The sequence below is a fragment of the Cebus imitator genome, unplaced genomic scaffold (genome assembly GCF_001604975.1).
Source record: "Cebus imitator isolate Cc_AM_T3 unplaced genomic scaffold, Cebus_imitator-1.0 Scaffold28, whole genome shotgun sequence".
Lineage (NCBI taxonomy): Eukaryota > Metazoa > Chordata > Mammalia > Primates > Cebidae > Cebus > Cebus imitator.
This window is the reverse complement of record NW_016107343.1, coordinates 4,861,305-4,866,753: the sequence shown is the minus strand read 5'-3', so window position 1 is coordinate 4,866,753 and position 5,449 is coordinate 4,861,305. Positions and strand designations below refer to the sequence as shown.

The following is a 5,449-nucleotide window of genomic DNA, read 5'->3' as shown; positions in this document are numbered from 1 at the left end:
TTGCAGTGAGCGAGATCGCACCATTGCACTCCAGCCTGGCGCCTGGCACCTGGCGCCTGGCAACACAACAAGACTCTGTCTCAAAAAATAAAAAAAAATAAAAAATAAAAATATCGTGAAATCCTGGGACCCTAAAATGTCAAGAGAGGTCAAATAATTTTTCAACTAACCTGCGCTGTCAAGTGGTACTGAGTGTGTATTACTTTAGGTATACATAATCCAAGGTTGGCACAGTGCAGTGGCTCAGCCTGTAATCCCAGCACTTTGGGAGGCCGAGGCAGCGGATCACCTGAGGTTGGGAGTTTGAGACCAGCCTGACAAACATGGTGAAATCCCGTCCCTACTAAAAATACAAAATTAGCTGGGCATAGTGGCACATACCTATAATCCCAGCTACTCAGGGGGCTGAGGCAGGAGAATTGCTTGAACCTGCAAGGTGGAGTTTGCAGTAAGCCGAGATTACGCCCTTGCACTCTAGCCTGGGCAGCAAGAGTGAAATTTCCTCTCAAAAAAAATAAAAGGCAGCCCATCTCCAGGTGGATAGTGTAAGGCAAAAAAAAAAAAAAAAGAGAGAGGCAGCTGGGAAATATATTGATAACAGAAGAAAATCGGCTCGAATTATTATTCTCCATGGATAAATCCACAGAATCCTGCAATTCAGCAATTTTAACATCCAATTCACTCCAGTAAAATTACTACTGTTGAAAAATACGCACTTTGAATGAAGAGACCTTCCAAACAGGCTTTGTGTGAGCAACATGGCTGTTTATTCACCTGGGTGCAGGTGGGCTAAGGCCAAAAAGGGCATTAGCAGAGGGCAGTGGGATAGGAGCTGGTTTTATAGGTTTGGGTAGTTTTTTGGGGTGTGGGGATGTTGCAGAGTAAGTTCAGTTACAGTGGTAGGGAGTTGGGGCAAGGAGTATGCATGACCACAAGTTCAGTTACAATGGCACGGTTGGGTGAGAGATATTTACATTATCACAAGAACAGTTAGGATGGCCGGGTTGGGTGAGGGGCTTGTCCGGGGAAGCTCCACTGGGCAATCAGGGACAAGGGCTAATGCAGGCAGTGGGTGGGAGACATCAGCCGAGGCAAGCAGGACTTCAGATTTTCAGGCTCCAGGCTTGGATATGGAGACCAGACATACGTGTCTTTTTATATAAAGAGAGGAAGAATTAGAGAAGAGGGGATGATAACAGGTTTTAGGGGGTAGGGGTGAAGTTTCTCAAGGCCTCTTCGAGTGGGATTGGGGCCAGGGTGGAAACCTAAAAATGGGATAGAAGTTAGACTGCTGGGAGATTTTGGGGAAAGGGGTAATATTGGGGGGTTGTTAGAAGGAGCATTTGTCGTATTGACTGGTTATTGCTTATATACGATTTTGTGGGAATTGAGAGATTAACTGGAAAAGCACAGGGTTTAAATAAGAAAAGGAGAAAGATGGTATAAGAGAAGGTTAGCTGTGTGGAGGGAGAGCTTTTGTTTTCATGGTGTATGAGGAAGTGTGTGGTATATATAAGCAACCACTTACTTTTATGAACAAGATTGGGTTTGAGCAGAGAACAGGAGCCACATTAAGAGTGAAATATTAGCTGTAATTGCCTGGAGGAAATGTGTAAACCCACAACTTAAACAAAAGCAGGGCATGTAAAAGTAAATGAGTACAGTGAATTTGAGCACAGTTAGACAGAAAATAATAGAAACAGACTTTTTGAGGTGTGGTTTAAGTAGTAGGGGTGACGGCATAAAGGTGGAGAAGGCGAGGGGCTGAAAGTAAGTGTGTGAGGTGTAAAGGGAAAACTTTGGAGGTTGTGAGAGCTAGAGGGTAAATGGGGCATAGCCTGTGATTCTGAAGGATTTTAGGAGTATTAGGACGGCAGCTGCTGCTGTGTGTTGTCATGAGGGCCAGCCCAGGACTGTGAGGTTAAGTTGTTTGGATAAAAAGGCTATAGGCTAGGCCGGGCGCGGTGGCTCAAGCCTGTAATCCAAGCACTTTGGGAGGCCGAGGCGGGTGGATCACGAGGTCAAGAGATCGAGACCATCCTGGTCAACATGGTGAAACCCCGTCTCTACTAAAACTACAAAAAATTAGCTGGGCACGGTGGCACGTGCCTGTAGTCCCAGCTACTCAGGAGGCTGAGGCAGGAGAATTGCCTGAACCCAGGAGGCGGAGGTTGCGGTGAGCCGAGATCGCGCCATTGCATTCCAGCCTGGGTAACAAGAGCGAAACTCCGTCTCAAAAAAAAAAAAAAAGGCTACAGGCCATAGGCCTGGCTCCTATGAGAGAATCCCGAGTGCACAGCCCTGGATTTTAGCCGTATATAATGAAAAAGTGTTGAGACAGGTTGGGGAGAGCTACGGAGGGAGCAGTTTTTAGAGCTGTTTTTTAAGGAGTGAAAGGAGGAGTGAGGAAAGGATTTAGGATTAATAGGATTGGATACGTTTTCGTTAGTGAGTTTAGACAATGGCTTAATTAGAATAGCAAAACCAGGTAGAGGTGAAAGTAGCAACCACACCCTGGAAGGAGACAAGCTGTTGTTTGGTAGATGGGGTTGGGGTTTGGGAAATGAACTGGATACGGTTGGCGGGGAGAGCGCAGGTATGTTGGCGAAAGAGTATAACAGATGGGGAAGAAATTTGGGCTTTGGAAGGGGATACACGACACCCCTTTGAGTAGAGATGCTGAAGAAGCAGGAGGGTGAATTAAAAGGCCATGTTGCAATAGACAGGTGATAACAGGCTTTACTTTTAAAGCCTGTTGTGGGATGGGGTACTGGGGCTGAGCAGGGTAAGGGTGGTTAGGTTTTAAGGGGATGATGAGGGATGAGTGATTTGTAGCAATAGATGGGAAGGCGGTGTTCCACACCCTAGGGTTAAGGTTGGGGAACATAAGGGGCGCTATTGAGGGAGGTATGGGTTTGGGGAGGAGGGCTGCAATGAGGTGTGGCTGTAGCCCAGGAATAGTTAAGGAGGCAGACAATTTTGCTAGAATATTTTGGCCTAATGGGAACTGGACAAGTGGAGATGATTAGGAAAGAATGTGGAAAGGAGTGCTGACCTAATTGACACCAGACCTGGGGAGTTGTGAGGGGCCTGGAGGCCTTGCTGTCAATTCCTACAACAGTTATGGAGGTCAAGGAGACAGACAGGTCCTTGAAAAGAAGGCAGCATGGAGTGGGTGGCCTCCGTGTTGATTAAGAAGGGGATGGACTTACCCTTCACCATAAGAGTTACCCGAAGTTTGGTGTCCGTGATGATCCAGGGAGCTTCCGAGATGCTAGGGCAGCATTAGTCTTCAGCTGCCAAGCCAAGGATTGGAGCTTCAGGGGCTCTGGGAGCAGCTACTTGAGTTGGACAGTCGACTTTCTGTGGGCCCTCTGCACAGACGGGGCAGGGCTTAGGAGAAATCCCGGGCTGTGGGCATTTCTTGACCCAGTGGCCAGGCTTCCGACACTTGAAGCAAGGTCCAGGAAGGGTGGCTGGACGAGCTACAGTCTGGGCACTCCAAAGTGTCTGGGAGCCGGGGGTGTGGCTGGGGTTTGTCTTACAGAAGAGGCAAGCCTCTGTAGTTCTGAGATGCACTGCCGCTGGGCAGATTTTTCCCTATTATCGAACACCTTGAAGGTGAGGTTGCTTAATTCCTGTTGTGGGGTTTGAGGGCCAGATTTTAATTTTTGTACCTTTTTTTAATGTTGGGGTTGATTGTGTGACAAAATGCATATTAAGCGTTTTTTAGGGGTGAGAGTAGAAATAAGGATGACATTTAAGTGATTCCAGGTGAGATTATAGGACTGGGTTAAGTATTAGAGGATTTGATGAAAAGGAGCCTTACTGGTGGCCAATTTGGAAAGGTTAGATAAAGGGAAAGGAAAGTGCACTCTAACTATGCCTTGGCTCCAGCCACCTCGTGAAGGGGGAATTGTTGGGGAGGGCAGAGGAGGTAGCCAAGGGACTAAACTGTAAGCTGGGCCACGTATGAGGTGGGGAGGTGACAGGAGGGGTATAAGGAGGTGGGTTGTGGCCAGAGGAAGAGGAGTACGGCTCTGGGAGGGTAGGGTTAGGTTCTGGATCAGGGCCTGGTTCGGACAGGCGAGGAGGAGAACGGTTGGAAGGGCTGATGGACAAGGAAGATTCTGTCTTACCCGCAGAGGAAGGAGGGGCAGACGGAAGGGAAGAGAAGGAGTAGAGATTACGGAAAGATTGGTGTGTAAAAAAATGCCTGGACATAGGGAATTTCAGATCATTTGCCCGTGTTGCAACAAAAATTGTCTAAATTTTGTAAAATAGAGAGGTTGAAAGTGCCATTTTTTGGCCCTTTTGGAGCTGTTGTTTAACTTGTATTGTGTCCATGCAGTGTTGCAGAAGACAATGAGACTTTTGGGTTTTAGGTCAGGAGACAGTTGAGGAGGCTTGAGGTTCTTTAGAACACAGGCCAGCAGAGAGGAGAGAGGGATAGAGGACGGACGATTGCCCATGGTTCTGGAAAAGCAGCAGAGACAAGAGAAGGCATGCAACCCAGCCACTCAAAAGGCGTCCTTAGTTGAGCCTGGGTTGAACTTCGTCATTTGTGAGTGGTCAAAGAGAGTGTCCTCTGCGTTGACCTGCCACCAATATCAGCCATGAGCCTGGTGGGAGAGTGACTAGGGTGAACGTCTCCATAATAGTCAAACCCCGGGGAAACTGGGTCCCTGGATTCATGACCTACGTAGGATTTTCCGGACATGAACCTCACGGAAGAACTTAGTCTACCTGATTTTCCGTTTTCGTGGTGGAAAAAAGGACGAAATCCGAAAGGGGGAGGAAGTGGAAAGGAAAAGACAAAAGGATGGGAAAGCGAAAAAGAGAGACTGCTTACCAAAATAGCTGGTGGTGTGTGTCTGTGGGCTGGTCTGATGACCCCAGGTCGGTAGGTAGATCTCTTCATGGAGGGAGCACAAGAACAGGGACAGGGGTTTGGTCTCCTGTAGGAGTTCCCCTGTCCTGGGTTTCTGGCACCAAATGTTGAAAACGGCGCGCTTTGAATGAAGACACCTACCAAACAGGCTTTGTGTGAGCAGCATGGCTGTTTATTTACCTGGGTGCAGGTGGGTTAAGGCTGAAAAGGGCATTAGCAAAAGGCAGTGGGATAGGAGTTGATTTTATAGGTTTGGGTAGTTTTTTGGGGGGCGGGGGTGTTGCTGAGGCAAGCAGGACTTCAAAGTTTCAGGCTCCAGGCTTGCATGTGGAGACCTGACAACTACTTTAAACCCTTTCTTCCTCCTGCTGAAAGAAATAAAAATGTTTTACCCCAAAATATATTTATTTGACATATTTCAAGTTGACTGTCAGAGAGCCAGCAAACAGATGTGGCCCTGCAAAGCTGTCTTTTGTGGGGAAATTTTCATCTGTAGAGAATCTGCATTGATGCAGCCAGGCCTTCTCTTGTCCAGATCTAGGAAACACTGAGAGTCTG

The 5,449-nt window shown here is 47.6% G+C and overlaps 1 pseudogene; it reads left to right on the top strand.

Annotated features, from left to right (window-relative positions):
• Window positions 1-4,470: 4,470 nt before the first annotated feature.
• Window positions 4,471-5,449, top strand: part of LOC108300499 — a 15,255-nt pseudogene continuing 14,276 nt past the window's right edge.